Source organism: Giraffa tippelskirchi, chromosome 3, assembly GCF_054371585.1.
Source record: "Giraffa tippelskirchi isolate mGirTip1 chromosome 3, T2T-mGirTip1v1.2.pri, whole genome shotgun sequence".
Classification (NCBI taxonomy): Eukaryota; Metazoa; Chordata; class Mammalia; order Artiodactyla; family Giraffidae; genus Giraffa; species Giraffa tippelskirchi.
Window position 1 is genome coordinate 4,469,233 of NC_137277.1, and position 20,189 is coordinate 4,489,421.

The 20,189-nt window shown below is 45.8% G+C and overlaps 1 long non-coding RNA gene across 2 annotated transcripts in view; it reads right to left on the reverse strand.

Moving 5' to 3' along the window:
* LOC145543547 (uncharacterized) overlaps positions 1–20,189 on the reverse strand; it is an 89,155-nt gene that overhangs the window by 2,763 nt on the left and 66,203 nt on the right. The gene's annotated exons all lie outside the window — the stretch shown is intronic.

Consider the following 20,189-nt stretch of genomic DNA (forward strand, 5'->3'; position numbering starts at 1 on the left):
GACAGCAACACAGGGGTCTGAGCTGGAGGTCTGCCTGACTGGGCAGCTCTAATTAAGAAATCACCCTGCTGAGCAGAACTTAATCTAAATAAAATATAAAAAGGAATTCAGTGAAAACCATTACCTCCTCCCCATACACCTCAGGAGAGCTTCCACCCCCCTCAGTCCTAACAACTTTCTCTCCCAGCACTGGGGAGCTGTGTGTCACTCTGTGTGCCCGGGATACAATCAAGAATAAAAACCCAGCTCTTGAAGAGGCAGCTGGGTCTTGTGCCTGCCTCTTGCTGTTTGCCCAGACCTCCTAGGGGCCGCATGAAGATATAGCTGATGTTATTTTGGTTTGGAGACAGGATAGGGGATAGGGAAGTGGGTAAAGAATCCGCCTGCAATGCAGGAGACACACAGGAGATGCAGGTTCAACCCCTGGATCAGAAATATCCCCTGAAGGAGGAAAATGGCAACCCTCTCCAGTAGTCTTGCCTGGAGAAAAATCCCACGGACAAAGGAGCCTGGCAGGCTACACTCCAAAGTGTCTCAAAGTGTAGGACATGACTGAGTGACTAAGCACCCACAAAAAAGGGGGATGAGATTTGATCAAAGATTGATGAATTGGACATCTATCCCACTCCTCCAGCTTTAACAGTGAACTGGGAATTCACAGACTCTCTGTAGGGCAGCTGGATTTTGCTGGCCAATCCATTAGCTGCTTTTGATGGGGTGGTCACTTGAGAGCAACTTGGGTTTTTTCAGCATTCTTCCTTGTTCAAGTTAGTCCTTTAAGCGGTACAGAGTCTGCCTCAAACTACTCCATCCACGTCCTGGGTTATCATTCTGATAGAAGTTGACAATGTTTAGCCTTATTTCTGCCTACAATCTGTAGAAACCTACATTGTATTCTTGCTGTTGACTCCCATAAGCATTTTTGTTCTCTTTTACACAACCGTGGCTTCACATGGGCTGCCAGGCCTGCCCACAGTAGTGATTCTTCTCACATGGGCTGCCTGCCTGCCCACAGCAGTGATTCTTCAACTGTTAAAAACCTGTTGAAAGAGATGGACCCTCTTCCTAGCAGAGAGAAAAAGCACATATGCATATACACTTTCCCACTGGATGGTCAGTCTAATTATCTAGGCAATTCTCCTCCCTTCTCTTGTTTCATATATTATTGGGTTGGCCAAAAAGTTTGAGTATTTCTGTCAGATGTTATGGAAAACCCAAATGAACTTTCTGACCAACCCAAAAGACTATCCTTATAGTATTGAAGTGAGTGAGTGAGTGAAAATTTCTCAGTCGTGTCCGACTTTTTGTGACCCCATGGACTATACAGTCCATGGAATTCTCCAGGCCAGAATACTGGAGTGGGTAACCTTTCCCTTCTCCAGGGGATCTTCCCAACCCAGCGGTGGAGGGCATGGCAACCCACTCCAGTATTCTTACCTGGAGAACCCCCATGGACAGAGGAACCTTACGGGGCACAGTCCATGGACATTTCCTTTTCAAAGGTTGAACAAATGGAGAAGAGGAAAGAAAAAAGAGCAGAGGAAAGAAAAAGTAGTCAGAACACCCAAGCTAGGTACAGAGAAACAATTGAAAAGAAGCGTCTGATTGTCCCATCTCTGGCCATGGCATCGGGACCTCTGTTTTCTCCACATCCCCTGCCACACCACTATCAGGGTCAGGAATAAAGAACAGAGGATGTAAGCGGAAGTCTGGATATGATGCTTAGAAAACATATTTTTAAATCGCTGTAGATTCTCATTCTCTATCTTACAGTTGGTTATCTTAGCACCTAAGCCAACTTTCCATTATTTTCGTAGACATTATATGACATCTTCTTCCCCTACCCCAGTCACCAGTTGTGAGCCAGACTCATCCCAGAATGGGAGTGGGACCAGCTTCAGCTGAATAACTTTCATGCTGACATTTGAAAGAACAAATTCCCAGCTATTGAGCAAACCTAAATTTTCTAGTTATTATAGAACCATATTGATCTCAAGAAATCTGTGTCTCATTCTCTGTGAGACACAACTATGATTCATAGGAATGTAAGCTGGTACAAACTTTCCGTAGGATAATGTCTCCAGTTATTAGCATTCATTGTTATAAACAAGGCAAAGTGTTTTTTGTTTTTTTTTAATGCAGTAACTATTAACCACCAAAATGATCTCATTCACTCTGGTTCTAGAAATATCTTACCACTTATTAATACTTAATAATATTTAATACTTAAATATGCCCCCAACAGCATCAGAACTCGATAAGTGGTGTATAAATCTTAATATAAGACGATGTGCTTGGTTGCAAAAAAATATGGATAAAACTATATTTGCCCTAAAAAAAGGAAAAATCTGAGTTCAAAGGTGACAACAATTTGCTAGTTACGTTAAGCTTAAACGTTCTGATCTAGAAAATGGGGACAATAATAGTGTGTGTCTCATAAGTCTTTTCTGAAGGTGGGCTGGAGCCTGGTGGGCTACAGTCCACAGGGCCGCAAAGAGCTGGACACGACTGAAGCAACTGAGCACACACACATACAGGCAAGTTGCTTGTGACACCTTGAAGTCCAATGTGAGTCAACCAGAGCCTCATCTAACAGTCTATCTTCTGATCGCTTAAAGACACAAGTGGTCCTCCAGTCAACAGAGCCCATCCAGGTAGGGACAGAAAGACACCAGCTTTGGGGTGTGGCCTCCGTGACCATATGTGATGAAAGAGCAGTGAGAAGTAAGTAAGCAAGTGTTAGTCGCTCAGTCGTGCCCAACTCTTTGCGCCCCCATGGACTGCAGCCCACCAGGCTCCTCTGTCCATGAGATTTTCCAGGCAAGGATACTGGAGTGAGTTGCCATGTCCTTCTCCAGAGGATCTTCCCAACCCAGGGATCGAACCTGGGTCTCCTGCACAGACATCACCCCTATCTGAACAGAACTCAGTTACAAATATGTGATAAATGACTGAAAAATCTTCTAGCAGACCTCTCAACTTCAGGTATGATCAGTTTTTCCAGGAAGAATGAAATAAAGCTGCAAGTGGGTGAACAAGTACTGGTGAAAAAAGTTCTTCTATTCATGAGATTTAGTGTAAGGAAAGCTACAGCCCAGGAGGTATTCTAGGCTGACCCTATCAAGTTGGCCCTTAACCTAGCATCTGTAAATCTGGTCCAGCGATACCTACCACGTGGTATCACCGTCACAGTCAAAAGACATGACATACGCAGTGTGACAGGTCACGTGTCTGGTGCATAGAAAGCATTGACAAACGCTTGACCCCACCATATACCAGCTTCGGACCTACACTCAGACTCAACCTCCGCTATATCGAAACAGCGCTAACCAAAAGGGCCAAACCTGCAGAAGGACAAGAGGGACATTCTTGCAAAGCTAACCTCCAGCTCATAGAAGGTGATGAACTAAAACTTCACCATGTGCGTCTAAGTGATGGAGGGGAATGCTCCCTGCAGGGCTTTTGAATAACTGTGCTTTGCCCACGGCATAATGCCCGGTCCAGAAGTTGCTTCCTTTCCTTATAATAACTGCCCACTAGGTAGCTTGTGGCCAGTGGGCTAAGAAACAGAAAGGCGGTTGGTGTCAGCCTCTCGAGGTGCCAAGTAGAGAAGTTTTTTCTCAGGTTTCTGGGTGGGTTTTTAAGCCAACACCCTTGAAAGGAAGCAGAGCCTGCATGCCACAGGCATCTGGGACACAAGGACCTACACAGTATTTTTGAAAAGTTCAGTATCGCTCGCCGATAAAGGGGCATTCAGTGCGGGCGAAGGCACTCCATGCAGAGGGTGGAGACTGGGCGGCCAGGCGGTCCTCGGACAGAGTTTGCAGCCAGTTTTCTTTTTCCACCATCTCTAGAGTTGAGTAGGTGCCAAGACAGCTGAAAGCTTTCGGGGACACCCATAGACACAGATAGGGTGCCCCCCGCTCCCCCAACCCCTGTCTTTTCCATGGAACTTAGCAGCAGCGACCAGGGGCGTCATCACAGAGCGTTAATTTTTTCCCTTGCCTGGTTTCCCACATTCTGTGACCACTGCGGAGCACGCCAGGGAAAATATTGAGAGCCTAGGTAAACGAAGGGGAACCCAACATTCACCAGTCTGGCCTTAAAATAGCCAGCGGAACGCCCCCATCCTGGAGAATACACAGGCGGTGACTGTTAACCAGTGTGCCCAGAGCACCCGCCCACCCCACCCCACCAGCTCACCCCGCTCCCCGTGAAAGCCTATCTCAGAGACAGGACAAAGAAGGAGCCTTTGCTGCCTGGTTGCCTTTGCCCCCAACCCACACCTTTGGTGAATATTAATGAACATGCAGTGACCTGATTGATGCAAAGCCTTGCAAGCCACTGGGCGGGATGGGGACCTTGGGATTGGGTAGGGGGTTGGACAGAGTAGTCAGGCAGAGCCAAGAGTATTCCTGGAGGAGAGTGGAGACTTGAGGAGCTGCAGAACGCTCCCCAGGGCTGGGCACCCCAGGCAGAAAGAAAAATGCCTCCATATTGACTATCGGATACCCCAGGCCATAGCTCTAGAACTTGACTGTTGTGTCATAAGGCTGTGGATTCTGGATGGAGTTTGTGAGGTGGAGAGGAGCTCTAACAGGAAGAATATAGATAAAGAGCACAAAATGGGGAGAAGGTAATCTGGGGGTGAGGATAAGGAAGAGTGCAGAGTATACACTGCATCGGCATAGTATTTTCTAAGTGCTCTACATATAAAGTTGCCAGATTTAGCAAATAAAAAATGCAAGATATCCAGTTAAATTTGAATTTCAGATCAGTAACAAATACATTTTTTAGTATAATGTCCCCTGACATGTTTGCACAGAATTATATTTTTTAAAAATCATTTTTGTTGGAAATATAACATCCAGCTAAATTTGAGTTTTAGGTAAACAAAGGATAGGTTTTGTTATAAGTATGTCTCATGCAACTTTTGAGAGATAATTATACTAAAAAGACTGGTGTTTATCTGGAACTCAAATGTAACTGGGTGTCCTGTGTTTTATCAGCAACCCTACAGCCATCCAGGTCTTGCCCCCTCAATCAGAATAAAAATCCTCGAGGGCAGAGATGGTTTCTGCCAGGTTCTTTTTGCAGAAACTAATGTTGCCCATTCCATGTACTTCTCTACCACAGAACACAATACTGAAAGGCATAATCACTGGGGTACGTGTGCATGGCTTATTATGAGCCATGCGATCTCAGGCAAGTAACTTAACCACTATTTCCTCGATTTTCTTGCCTGCTAAACAGGAAAAACGATAGCTGGCTTCCTTAGAGAGTTGTTACAAGGAAACAGTATGGGTAAAGTACGAACTCTATTCTAGGCTCATGGGAAGTACTCAATAAATGTTAGCCATTATTATCACTATTATTATTATTGCGTGCTGTTTGTGCTTAGTCGCTTCAGTCGTGTCTGACTCTGTGACCTTATGGACTGTAGCCCACCAGGCTCCTCTGTCAATGCGATTTTCTTCCAGGGAATCTTCCCAACCCAGGGACTGAACATGCATCTCCTGAATTGCAGGCAGATTCTTTACTGCTCACCATGGGGGAAGCCCCAGGCTGGGCTCTAGACTCATTAAATTTACTCACAGACCAGGTTGCATTGAAATAATTGGATTTCTAAACATTTTTTCCCTATTTTGCTATGATTTAGGGAGATTTGCAGAAACATTGAATGCTCCACTAACTTAAAAATATTTCCTCCACCAACTTGAAATTCCCTCCACTGAATCATTTTGATTATATCTTCCTAGAAGAGCATAAATTGGTTCACTGTCTTTGGAAGGCAATTTGGCAACAGCTTGGAAAATTACAAGTCATATGCTCTTTAAGTAGCGATTCAATTTTCAGCATTTTATCCTGCAGGAATATTTGAACATGAACCAGGTTATTTATTCCAGCATTGTTATGAGACCAAAATATTAAAGTGACGTAAATGCCCATCACAAGGGGATTAGTTAAATCTGTTATGCTATTAATGTGTGTGGGTGTTCAGTCTTTGTGTCCTACTCTTTGTGACCCCATGGACTGTAGTCTGCCAGGCTCCTCTGTCCATGGATTTCCCAAGCAAGAATACTGGAGTTGCCGGTTTCCTCCTCCAGGGGATCTTCCCGACCCAGGGATCAAACTTGAGTCTCCTGCATCTCCTCTATTGCAGGCGAATTCTTTACCCCTGAGCCACCTGATATGTTAGCAATACGTTCACAGAATAAATGCAAATTAATAATGAATGTGGATGCTCTTTTAATACCGATAGAGAACTGTCTAAAATATGTTGTTTTTTTTTAAAAAAAGACAAGGCACAGGAAAGCCTGTAAAATATCATCCATAGTGTTAAAAATTAGAGGGGCTTCAAGGAGGTGACCATGGAGTATGGGTTGAACTTAGTGCCATTCTTCCAAAGAGTCATAGTTTAGAAGGGTCACTTTAAGGGTCAAGAACTGGCAAACATTACCTCAGCCAGGTGATGAAGGTCACACCATCAGTGGTCAGTCTCGGGGATAGTAGGTACCTGTTATATGATGATGAGAACGGACTTCGTCTCTTTGGTCATCCTCCCCAAAACCCATAACCCTGGCAAGCCATGACAAAAATATTAACCCAACTAAAATTGAAGGACATTCTACAAAATGTTTGACCTCTTCAAAGCTGTCCAGGTCGTCAAAAGAAGGTAAGTCTGAGAAACTATCACAGGCGAGAGGAAGCTGAGGAGATGCAACAGTTAAAGATGAGGTGGCATCCTGGGTGAGATCCAGGAACAGAGAAGGACAATGGGATGGAACCAGGAAAATCTGGTAAGCTATGGATATTGGTTATTAATCATGTACTGATGTTGCGTCCTTAGCTGTGACAAATGTACCCCAGGAATATGAAGTTAACAAAGGAGAAAATTGGGAGGTGACGTATGGAGGGACCCTGTAACAGCTTTGCAAATCCCATTTCAATTTTCTAAAATAAAACACATAAAAATGAAAAGGGGGTAGAGAGTACGTTGGATTGGCCAAAAAGTTCATTCGGGTTTCTCCATCCAATGTAAAGGGAAAAACCCAAACGTTTTGGCCAATGCAATATAATGGCATACATGCACGTGAAATATTTGTGAAAGAATAGGCGACAAGCTGATAGTTTCCGTTACCTCTGTAACTAAGAAGGATCTGAGTTATTGGAGGGGAAGATTTCACTGTATGCACTTTTTAAAAAAATTCTTTTTATTCTATATTGGAGTATAGTTGATAGCAATGTTATGATAGTCCCAGGTGTACAGCAAAGTGATTCAATTATACATGTACTATTCTTTTCCAAATCTTTTCCCATTTAGCTTGTTACACGATATTTATATATACTTTAATATTTTAAATTAAAAATTGTAAATTTACTACCATTTAAAAATATTACAATTGACATTCTACAAAAATAAAACAGGATTTTTAATCCAAGTTGTTTCTAAAAGATGCAATAGTTTTGAGTTGCATTTTTTTTAGTAACCCTTCAAATCAAATTCCATAATGCACCATATCAGCTCCCAAAGAAGTAATTAATTTTGGATTAACTTTTTGTATTAAGAAGTGGAGGGTCCCAAAGTACAAGGCTTCAATGACAATGGTATTGGGAATATGCAAAGGGAAAGAAAGCCTTTGATAATGGTCTGAATCCATGGTTTTGCCCGAGGAGATTCTGGGCACCCAAGTGATATGATAAAGGTATATGATACCAAAGGAGGGATGGGAAGCAGAGAAAATGCCCAGAGAGGGGGCTGGATGCCCCAGAGACTGACTTTCCTGACGTGACGCACACGTGAGAGTCTCTGTCCACCTGCTGCCCAGCAGCCTCGATCCTGTATCATCCCAGTTCCACAACAAGCCTTTCTGTGCTTTGACCCTTAAGCAGAGAAATGTACTAAACTGTCGGACTTCTGCAGGACACTCCGGACCACAGGAGAGCTGACTTTGGGGTCCTCCCTTCCTGCCCTGACCCATCACTCTTCTGTTTCAGCCACTGCTTAGCAAAAAAATCAATTGGGAGCTGACAATGAAGTGAATTCAAACCTGCCTCCAGGAAGAGAAACCGAGCCCTTCAGGCAGAGTCGCAAGCTGGAGAGAAAGGACACAGGATTAACCGGTCACTGAGCCGGCCGGGGGCCGGGAGCCAGAAGGACACCCAGCAGGAGAGGCAGGGAAACGGTTACTAATTCACGGTGACACATCAAGCTCCTCGGGGACTCCAGTTTGGCTGATTGCGAAGTCAACACAGAACCGTCGGAAACTGGGAAGACGCTGTCACTTTTACTGTATTTTTCCACACGTATTTTTAATTTTTTTTCAATTTGGAAATGCTCGTGGGGAGCCGGAAAAGGTAGGCTGGAGAACTCCTGGGGTCTGAGAGAGGAGAAACTGTGTCCCTGCCTGGCTCTCCATCTGATTCAGATCAGCAGCTCCCCAAGGGCATCCCGCACCGGAGCCAGCTGGGTCATCTTGTCCCACCGCCGCCGTTTGGAAACGTCCCCACCGCCTCTCATTTCCACAGCCCTTCGATGCCGGCAGCGTGCAGCCCTACCAGGCTACACCAGCAACGTCCTCCGTCCACCAGCCACACCAGCCTCCTTGGTCCTAAACCCAGCAGCTGCCGAACAGGGAGCAGATGGGGAGAGGTGAAAAACAGCCCCAAAAGTGGGTAACCAGGAAACCCAGGGCAGAGAGGCAGAGGAGAATTCAAATGCTCTGCACTTGGGATTGGCCCATACACACTATTGACACTGTGCGTCAGATAGATAGCTGATGAGAACATGCTGTGCAGGAGAGGAAGCTCTGCCCAATGTTCCGTGGTCACCTGAATGGGGAGGTAGCCCAAAAGTGGCCCGCCAGGCTCCTCTGTCCATGGGATTCTCTAGGCAAGAGTCCTGGAGTGGGTTGCCATTTCCTTCTCCAGGGGCTCTTCCCAACCTAGGGATCAAACCCATGTCTCCTCCATTGCAGGCAGATTCTTTACTGTCTGACCCACCAGGGCCGTCCTTGTCATGTGTATGGTTGTGAAGGACAGGGAAGCCTGGTGCGCTGCAGTCCGTGGAGTCACAAACAGTCAGATACCCCTTAGCAACTAAGTAATGACAACAACAAATGGTTGATTCATTTTGCTGTGCAGCAGAAACTGACCCAACATTGTAAAGCAACTATATTCCAATACAGATTACTTGAAAGAAAACCTCCATGCTTATCCCAGCTGATATGTGGGCAGCCTGCTTCCACAATGCCCAGCCATCCTGTGGAAATTCACAAAAAAGCAAGTGGTGAATGCAAGATGTTTGACGTGACCGTGGGCCCTGTTTCGGGGAGAAGACGGGACATTGCCGCACACTGTGAAAGCTGTCCTGGGAGATTTATCTGCCCTGGGGCCTCATAACCCTTAGCTTGTTGTTCTGAACTTCTAGGCGTGAATATTTACTTAGCACTTACTTTTTAAATTATTAGGAGTACTCTTATCACAATGGAACATTTAAATAACATTTTCTACATCAGAGGACGTGTCCTCATTGAAGAATAACCTTGTAGATTATTTTAATTCATAGAGCTGACAACTCGACATTAAGGGTAAGCATGTTTGTCATCCCCCTTACACATGTACACACACCCTCTCCTCTCTTCCAGCAAGCCTTGCACTTGCTTCTGAGGTCTCCCCAAAGGGCATGGGATCTGCTAACCCCGAAAACAGCTGCTGTTCAAAAGGCTCAGCTGCTGAACTCTTTCCCTTTGGTTTGGCCAAAGCCTATCGCCCAGGTCTCAGGTTCCTTCGAGATGGCTCCAGGCAAACGCCCGGCGGGTCATTCACCACAGACCTTCTGCACCCTGTCCCCTGACCTATCTCATGGAATAGTGCAGAAACACAATTCCTCTATTGTTCTCTGACTTGGGGGCTGAGGAAAGGGGGAACGTGCATGCACACAAAACCTCCCTCGAAAAGATTAGCGCAATTATTAGCCAAGAGCGATGGTTATAAGCCATTCTGCTCTCAAATTCTCCCCAGCACCAGGTCACCTCAGAGGATTTTAAAGCCCCAAACACAAGACAGCGTGTTCTCCTGCATTTTGCCATGTTGTTCAAGAAGGCGACTGGGCCAGTGCTTAATGCCACCCACCCTCACCCACAAGGCTAATAAGCAGAGGAAGTAACAGTGAATAATGCATGTGTCTGCGCCCTGGGTCCCCACGCCCCCATAAGTCTGTAAGAGGCAGATGTCTGGGGCCAGACGTCACTGGCAGCTGATTTGCCCAATTTGGGCAGAATGCTTACTGCAACACTGCTGTAGATTACAGCTCAGCTCGTGGTTGATGTTCAATGGTGTGCTCTCTCCCCTTGCAACTTTTTTTTTTTTTGGCCGCTTGCTACAGCACGTGGGATCTTAGTTCCCTGACCAGGGTTCAAACCCACGTCCCCTGCAGTGGAAGTGTGAAGACTTAATCTCTGGACCACCGGGAAATCCCACTCCCCTTGCACCTTATGTGAATAACAACCATTGACCACTGTGCTACCACTCTGCTGGCCCAGCCAGTCTCCTTTTAAGAGTTAGGGATATGTTTCAGGAGGGAAATTAAACTGTTCCCAAACTTGGTACCCACATCCTTACACTGCAGACATATTTCAGACCTATAATCGCAGAGAAAATGAAGTCTTTGATGTTATCCCACTCAATATATATTGATTACACAGATGATTATGGGAGACATACAAAGAAGAAAGGTTGGAGGATAGAAAGATTTGTGATATATATGTGGCGGTTGTTTAATCGCTCAGTCATGTTTGACTAACGCGACCACATGGACTGTAGCCCATCAGGCTCCTCTGTCCATGGGATTTTCCAGACAAGAATACTGGAGTGGGTTGCCATACCCTGCTCCAGGGGATCCTCCCGACCCAGTGATCGAACCCGAATCTCCTGCATTGCAGGTGGTCTCCTGCATTACCTAATACCAATTGACTGATTAACTACATTTAAGTTACTGATAAATTAAATGAGACATTGAAAGAATTTGCCAGTTGAGTCCAGACTGCTAGTCCAATAACTCTGTGAATATTCTACCCAAGAGAGCACCTCCGTGTGTAGATAAATATAGAGGTGACCATTACCTACAGTTCAGGAAACAATTCAATCATCCCTTTATTCTTCAAATGTTGCTGATTCCCTACCATATTAGGCAGCTTTCTTTTAGAGCAGCCACATTAAAAATTCTGTTATTTCTAGAGGAATCGGTACTGTCTGGAAAACACAGGCCTCGAAAGGAACTCTCATTGCTGAGCAAAAAAAAGAGGACATTTTCTATGTTACGGCAAATGGAGAAAGCTTTCAGGCATCTATAGTTCATTGCTGAGAAAACCTACAGATGTTAAACTTTGCACATGTCTATGAAATACATTTACAAAGTATTAACTATAACCCCGTTCCTACGAATCCACGTCTTTGCAGGCTTCAGCCTCATTGCTCATGCAGCAGGCTCAGACGAGCTTCTGTTGAAAGAAATAGAGCCTGGATGTAAATGACCAGGTCACAATGATTATTTTATACTGCATGTTATCTATATGCACACATCCGGACAGAACAAGCAGTATACCACTGTTCGCATGTAACTTTCAGAGTGTGTGCTAACAGACACACACACACACACACACACACAGAGTCTTTCCCATATGGGAAGTCTAATGTTTTAGTTAAACTCCAGAAAGCCTTCTTTTGTAATAATTGGAATGCAACTGAAATTCTAGCTGAATTGGCTTCGCAAAATGGAGGTTAAAAATAATAATAATAAACAGGTCATTTGGAAAGTACCTAAAATCATGAGGCTAAAGGCATAAACATAAAAGAGCCTAATCGTATAGAATGTATACACACCACTCTTCAGAATTATTCACTAACGACAAGAGAGATGGGAAGATACAGCTGCTAAAACAATTTTCTCCTTAGGATGCCTAGAACTAAGCACCTCATGTTATTTCACTGTCCATAAGCAGGACGGGCATTTCTGAGGCTTCGTAAAGGAAGTATGTGAAGCATGTCCATCACATTCAGTGGGGCCTGTCCACCCACAAACACAGGCACAAACTCATCCAAACCTGATACCTGCCTCTGCAGAAATGGTATCATTTCATTCTGCGTTATTACTAGATCAAGTTCCCAATAATGGTGATGCGGCTGCTGCTGCTGCTAAGTCGCTTCAGTCGTGTCCGACTCTGTGTGACCCCATAGACGGCAGCCCACCAGGCTCCTCTGTCCCTGGGATGATGACCCACAAAAAGGAGAACAAATAGCAGAGCAAAGAACAGCTTGGCTCCGATGAGGCACAGAGCTATTTGTCCACCGAGAGGTCCAGTCTGTAGGGGCCCAGCTCACCAGCATCTGCATGTGGATGAACTTTCCAGAAAGGATGCTCCCTGGGTACCACTCATGGGCAGAAACCAGATCCACAGCTGGTGCCTGCTGCTCACGCGTGCCTGAGCTACGTCTGCTGGAAACCAGACAGGGCCGAGGGTCCCCTTGTTCACTTCTGGTGAATCTTGCAAATTCAAAGCAAAGGAGGGTTACAGACGAGGTGATGGTAGGAGACAGAGGCCCAGCAGGGACCCAAGGCAAGAAAGCCTACTTGTCAGGAGGAGAATCCTGTTATGCACACACACTCATTGCTCAGTATCTCCCCAGATCCAGTGAGCCCACCCCGCTCGTTCATACACATCAAGGCAGTTCCTTCACAGGGTTGGGCCTGCCTCTCCCATAGCAGCCAGCCAGACAGGGCGCTGCTGTGAGACTGCAGTCACCACCAGTACCTAGACCGTGGCCGAAGGAATAGAAATGAGAATCCCCACCAAATGGTCTGTCTGAGTAGAGGGAAAACAAGGCCAGTGCGACTGACAAACAGCCCTTCAACCCAGGCAGCTACTCACCCAGATCTGGCAAGAGGATTGACCAAAAAAGTCAGGTTCAACATCCAGACTCAAAAGGAGCAAAATCCAAGGGGATCTAACTCGGCCATGCTCTGCCCTGTCCCTCGGTGTAGCCGAGCCAGGACCCGACCCGGATAAACTCAGTCCGGTCGTGGAGAGGGAGCCAGGGGTCCCGCCTAGGCCTGCCTCTCCTCCTCAGGTCCGAGCCGCAAGCCCCAGCGCTGGTGTGCCGAACGCCCGCTCCCGACATTGAATGAGCCCACAGAATACCTCGATCTGATCTTTTATAGTGCTTTGTTTATTACCTGTGTGCCCTTATTTCATAAGGGAACCGAGAAAGAGAGAGAGAGAGCTCTCAGTAATGATGAAGATGACTATTCGGGGCGATCCAAAGACAGCGTTTCTTAAGGTTCATTCATACAGCAAATGTGGCCAAACAACCTAGCAATTGTTCTCTCAAATGTCACCTTTCTGTAAGGGCCACTGTGCAGATAAACCTCGGCTCTCTCGGGGTGTTTTTTTTTTTTGCTCCCCTGGCTTGTCCCCCTCCCCCAGATGGCTGTATTATCCTCCAATATCTCCGCAGAAATTGAACCGACAAGAAAAGCTTTTCTTCTTCTTCCAGCCAACGCCCCCCCACCCCCACCCCATCCGTTTTTTCTTTCTTCTGCTGCGGCTTGAACAATTTGGCTCTGTTCTGGGTGCATTCCTGTGGCCCATTCTCTCTCAGTCCCCCGTGTGGGACCCGGGACGGTGGACCAGAGAACACAGGCTCACATTCAGCCCCGGGACGGTGTTGCTGGGGGGGTGGCGGGGGGAGGGAGAAAAACGAACCGACTATACCTAGGATGGTTGCGCCACCAACTTAATACCTGGGCCGAGAGACAAAGGCTCTTTAGAAAAAGCCCCGGGCTGCAGGGTGACCCCCCTCCCCCTCCCTCCAGGAGTTCAAAAGATAACAGAGGCTGAAAATAAAGCCCTGGCGTAATGAAAGTTTTCCAAGCCATTTCAGGAGTTATTACAAACGATGACAGAGGACTCACTGCCCCCTCTTTTGGATGAGCCGTCTCTTCTCCTGTGTGATGAGAGCCTTTCTCTTTGTGTGTGTGAGTGTGCACGTGAGTGTATACACACACATACGTGCCTTCATCCCTGAGCAAAATGACCAGAGCACTCAGCCTCTTACATAAGCGGAGGTGCCACCGTGTCTTGGAAAGTCCCTGATTCGAAGGGAATCCACAAAATGACAAGCCCTCTCAACACGATCCCTGTTTTATTCTAAACGAAGGGTAAGTGGGCGCTTTGTAATTTTTATCCCTGTGTTTATTTCCGCTTGGGATCCAGAATTTGCACTTGCCCATGGAAGAGGGTGGAAGTCTTCGGGATATGTTCTGAGGATAAAAAGGAAGGGGGTTAGCGCAATTTAAACAAATCACAAGGTGTTCAGAGGACCCGTCCTCTAAACGGGACGGTGCCCTGCTTGTGACAGTCACACTTCAAAGGCCAACTTGAAGACAGTGCTTCATGGTTGTTAGCTCCAGGGCCTTTACCCAAAGTTCTTCTTTGAGAGAATAAATTTTTAACCCGAAGCCTGGAGAGCTAAGAGAAAAAGTCAAACCTACAAGATAACTGGGAAATAGTGGGATAAATATCCACGTCAAACAGGATTTTTCTGTCTTGTAATTCAAAAAAATTACTTGCCCATAAAAAAGAATGAAATCATGTCATTTGCAGCAACACGGTGGACCTAGAGATGATCACACTAAGTGAAGTAAGTCAGACAGAGAAAGAGTAATAGCATATGATACCATTTACATGTTGAATCTAAAAAGATGATACAAATGAACTTATTTACAAAACAGAAACAGACTCGCAAAGAAAACAAACTTATGGTTACCAAAGGGGAAAGGGAGTCTGGAATTAACAGATACACGTGAAGTAGATAATCCACAAGGACCTACCCTACAGCACAGAGACCCCTACTCAGCGTTCTGTAATAACCTGCATGGAAAAGAATTTTCTTGTTCAGTCACTCAGTCATGTCTGACTCTGTGACCCCGTGGGCTGCAGCACTCCAGGTTTCCCTGTCCTTCACTGTCTCCCTGAGTTTGCTCAAACTCATGTCCATCGAGTCGGTGATGCCACCCAACCATTTCATCCTCTGTCGTCCCCTTCTCTTCCCGCCTTCAGTCTTTCCCAGCATCAGGGTCTTTTCCAATGAGTCAGTTCTTCCCATCAGGTGGCCAAAGTATTGGAGCTTCAGCTTCAGCATCAGTCCTTCCAATGGACATTCAGGGTTGATTTCCTTTGGGACTGACTGGTTTGATCTCCTTGTAGTCACGTATATGTGTATCTGAACCACTTTGCTCTACACCTGAAACTAACACAACATTGTAAATCAACTATTCCCCAATATAAATAAAAAATAATTAGAATTTTTAGGAGTGCACACTTGGAAAATGGCTCTAAATCACTGCTCTGTGTGTTTGCTTTTTCAAGAAGACAGTCAACGCCATGAGAACAGGGACGGTACATCTGAATCCCTAGCATCTAGTACATTTAAGTAATGCTTTTGGAATGTTGAAAAATTCCAGATTCACAAGGAAGAGAAAAACATGCAGTCACATGCAGGAGCCAGCCGACACCCACTCATGGGGCCCAACTGTTCAATCTGTGTGAGTCCTGTAAGTCAGTTGTTAAACAGGAAAGTGAAAGTGAAAGTCACTCAGTCGTGTCCAACTGACACACACAGTCATGTCCATTAACTATACAGTCCATGGAATTCTCCAGGCCAGAATGCTGGAGTGGGTAGCCTTTCCCTTCTCCAGGGGATCTTCCCAACCCAGGTCTCCCACATTACAGGCAAATTCTTTAACAGCTGAGCCACAAGGGAAGCCCAAGAATACTGGAGTGGGTAGCCTATCCCTTCTCCAGGGGATCTTCCTGACCCAGGAATTGAACCAGGGCCTCCTGCACTGCAGGCAGAGTCTTTACCAACAGAGCTATCAGGGAAGCCCTTGTTAAACATAGCTGCTATTAAAAGTCAATTTCTACAAACTTACAATTAAATAAGTTACATCAAAAACAAAAGTGAATAAGCTCATCACTTCCTTACTATTTTGCAATGTTTCACCTTTGTGTATATCCTTGAGGTTATCTATATCTCTCATGTCCATATTGGAGTTTCCCTGGTGGCTCAGTGGTAAAGAATCCATCCACCAAAGCAGGAGACACAGGTTCGATCCCTGGGTTGGGAAGATCCCCTGGAGAAGGAAATGACAACCCGCTCCAGTATTCCCTGGAAAATCCCATGGACAGAGGAGTCTGGTGGGCTACAGTCCATGGGGTCTCAAAGCATCAACGTACTGAGTTAACCACTGAATAACAACAGCATGTTCATATGGTGGAAATACTGTCCCGTGGCTGATTACCACACACTCTCCCCGACTCTGTGTTCAGTGATATCACATTTTTAGCTGAGTTAGCCATGGTAGGAACTCGAACACCATGGAAATCTAAAAATACTACAAATCAGGTTTGTGATTGTGTACACTTGAAAGTAATGAAGGAAAGGTTAATAATGCATATCAAATGTAAAAATATATCATATCTTTAGTTATTCCTTTGTGAGTAGCCAACAAATATGTACCAAGGATATGTTCTTCTCAAAAACCATCTTCTGATCCCATGAAGTAATCACATTAGCAACTAAGAAGTGGGCTTCCAACGTACATCTTCCTTCTTTCAATGTATTCCTTAATAAAAATTAAAATATCGACCAGTGTTCCTATTGGAATTATACTCCTTTGCCAACCGCAAAAGAGAACTTAGTGAAATGCTTTTCAAGAGTCAATTAGTTATGTGGAATTTACAATGAAGGGTATTTCATACTTTATAAGTATTTGCAAATTGTATGCTATCCCTCCTTTATATGAATAACCATTGTAATCAACATATGTATTTATAAACATGAATATATTTTCTTCAGAGAGCTGGTGCTTAAATACTTACCAGCTCATCACTGTCCAATAGCATAACTACATGTAAGGGGGTCGTTTCAATGATGTGTGTTCACGCTCATGCTCACTCATGCATGACTCTCTCCTGCCCTACAGACCCCACAAGGGTCCTCTGTCCACAGGACAGGGCAGAACACTGGAGTGAGTTGCCACTTCCTACTCCAGGGGATCTTCCAGACCCAGGGATCAAACCCAGGTCTCCCGCATCACAGGCGGATTCTTTACCTCTGAGCCATTGGGGAAGCTTTTATGACATATAGGATGATAATGAGTCAATGTAAGTGAATATGTGTATGTCCACATATATATCTCTTAACTTTGGTTTAATGGAGGCAGATGGAAAAACAGTGAAAGAAAACTATTGCTAGAAAAATGACATGGTACAAGTTATTTCTGCCTACCCTACTCTTTCATTGGGATCACTAAGAGCAAGACTCATTGAGGACAGACAAAGGATGCAAGAGCCCACTCTTAACATTGTCAGACCTCTGGGGAGTGTTTTATGGTTTCCACAAGGACTTTTGCACAAACGGTATCGTGGGAGCCTCATAAGGGCTTTGTGAAAAAGGCAAGATGGAGGGGGCGCCCACCTAACGGAGGAGCATGTCAAGACTCAGAAGGCGTATGTAGTTCACGTATGTCACGCAACCACGGGTGGCTAAGATGAGACCAGAACACAGGTCTTCTGATGCCCAGCTCAGAGTTCCTCAACCTAGGATCAAAGCACCACTTTGGAGCAGCTCCGCTGCAAAGCTATGTCCCTCTTGAAGGTGAGTGTCAGCAACAAGGCAGTGCAGCGGGAAAGGAAGGCGCTTAGGAACCTGGAAACCCTGCTGTCGACTCAACCACACCTCCTTTCTGCATCTCCTCAGACAAGAAACCAAGATCTCAGAGTCCAGCTTTGGATCTGTCCATCAGCCCACGTAGTGTGGCCCCTGCTCCCCCCGGGTTGGCAACCTCCTGACCCGAGAATCCAGCCCAGCAGACAGATGGCTGCACAGTCCAGGTCCTACAGCGCCACACATCGGAGCTCTGGTTTTCACATTTTTTTTTTTTACTCACAGAACCCTTTATAGAGTTTTTTTCAAGCAAAATCCTATCTGAAATAGAAAAATGTAATTACAACGCAAGGGCAAGCTTCTATAGGGATAGCATGCCAGTTATAGTTAGAACAGCTGTCTGCTCACGGGGACTCGGAAAGCATCATCCTAGTCTCCTCGAAGAGCTTTTTGAAAAACTCCACCCTAACAGTTGATGTTACTGACGGTGGTGTGTGTACTTGTGTGTGTCTAGGGATGTGTTGTGTGTGTGTCTGTTATTCTCTGTTTGTCTGTGTGTGAGTGCTGTGTGTATGTGTGTATATATCAGAGAGTGTGGGGTCAGGGGCAGAGGGTTCCGTAATCTTCCCTGTAGTTCTCCTGAAAGTGAAGTGTATTAGTCATGTCAGACTCTTTGTGACCCCATGGACTGTAGCCCACCAGGCTCCTCTGTCCATGGGATTTTCCAGGCAAAAGTACTGGAGTGGGTTGCCGTTTCCTTCTCCAGGGGATCTTCCTGACCCAGGGATCAAACCCAGGTCTCATGCACTGCAGGCAGATTCTTTACCATTGAGCCACCAGGGAAGCCCGAAGGTCTCCTGAAGCTTGGTTAAATACCTTGAAATCAAATACCTTGAAATCTTGTTGCCATTGGCAACAAAAGCTCAAATGAAAGACTAAGGACTTTTCAGTAGAACTATTAATAGGTGGAAAAAATAAAACGGCAACCACATATCGTACTATACAAGCAGGTGAATCTATAATCGTAATAATGGCTAAGAGTGCTTGTTTAATGCCACACACTGCTCTGAGCCCTTCAAATGTATTATTATTTTAAATGTTTACAACCTCCCTTTGAGATAACTTCTCTCATCAATCAGGACTTCGTCGATGAAGAGATTCTTGCTTCAAGAGGCCAAGTAACATTCTCAAGCTTTTACTGCTTGGAAGTGATAGAGCAAAAATCAGGGCTGGCTTCCCAGGCTCGCAACCAGCACGATCGTCTAAGGGGACCCCAAGGGCCCTGCTTGGGGTTTGGTGCTCTGCAGATGCTGTCTTTTGCCTTTGAATGCGTGTTCTATAAGTTAGGTTGGATGGAGCATTTCCCAGGGGCTTGGGGCCACTTTTCTGTGTGGTCCAGCCTTTTCCTGCCTCCTGGCCCCCCCGGGATGGCTTCTTGATCACCTGCTTCCCACCGTGGTTGCTCAGACCTGCCTGTCCTCCCCTTTGCCAGCCCTGCCCCTGACCGCTGCCCATCAGCTGGTGCAGCCCTTTGGTCCTGCAGACACGGCCCCAAGCAGACAGAGGAGCAGGGTCAGGTGGGCACCCTGGGTTTCTCCAGGAAAGGAAGCCACAGCCACTCCCATCCAGGGGGAAGGAGCGGACCCTCCTGGACACCACGATCCAGATGTCAGTCGTGTCCTAGAAAGGAGGTTTCATGTCCACTGTGGGTCTGGGCCTCCTGTTTTCATCTTGTAGTTGGTCCAGCGCTCTACTCAGCTGGGCCTGCTAAGATCCAAATGTAGTCACCTCAAGTCAAGAGACTGATCACTGTGTGGACACCTTCTGCTATCCCTGAGAGTCAGCATCTGTTTATTATTCCCCGGACCAATCAACCAGCATTAACAGGCTCCTCCTTCGCCAGCACCCTTGAAACAAGAAGGGGGATTGTAATCATAATACCTGCATGGTTGGGAGTGGTTAACATATTTGGAAGAAGAATGTAAAACAGACAACAAACCTCTACCTATACATTCGAGAGGAACCCTGACCTTCCAGTGTAGAAAATGTCCCCATACTTTATTTACTCAACAAAAAAGTCAGTGATTCTTAAAAGAATTAGTTATTATCAGTTAGCATTTTTATTTATATGACCCTATTTGCAAGGAAGAGCTTATAAACTATTTTTAAAGCAAAAAAAAAAAAAGCGACGGGGAATGTGTGTATGTCGTGTCTGACCCTGTGACCCCAAGGATTGTAGCGCGCCAGGCTCCTCCATCCATGGGATTCTCCAGGCAGGAATACTGGAGTGGGTTGCCATGCCCTCCTCCAGGGATCTTCCTGACCCAGGGATGGAACCGACATCTCCTGTGTCTCCCGCATTGGCAGGGAGATTCTTTGCTTCTAAGCTGGCAGAGAAGACCAGAACGTGAGTGACCGGCAACCAAAAGTCCCCGAGTTTGCCCTCTGTTCATCCCACTCCT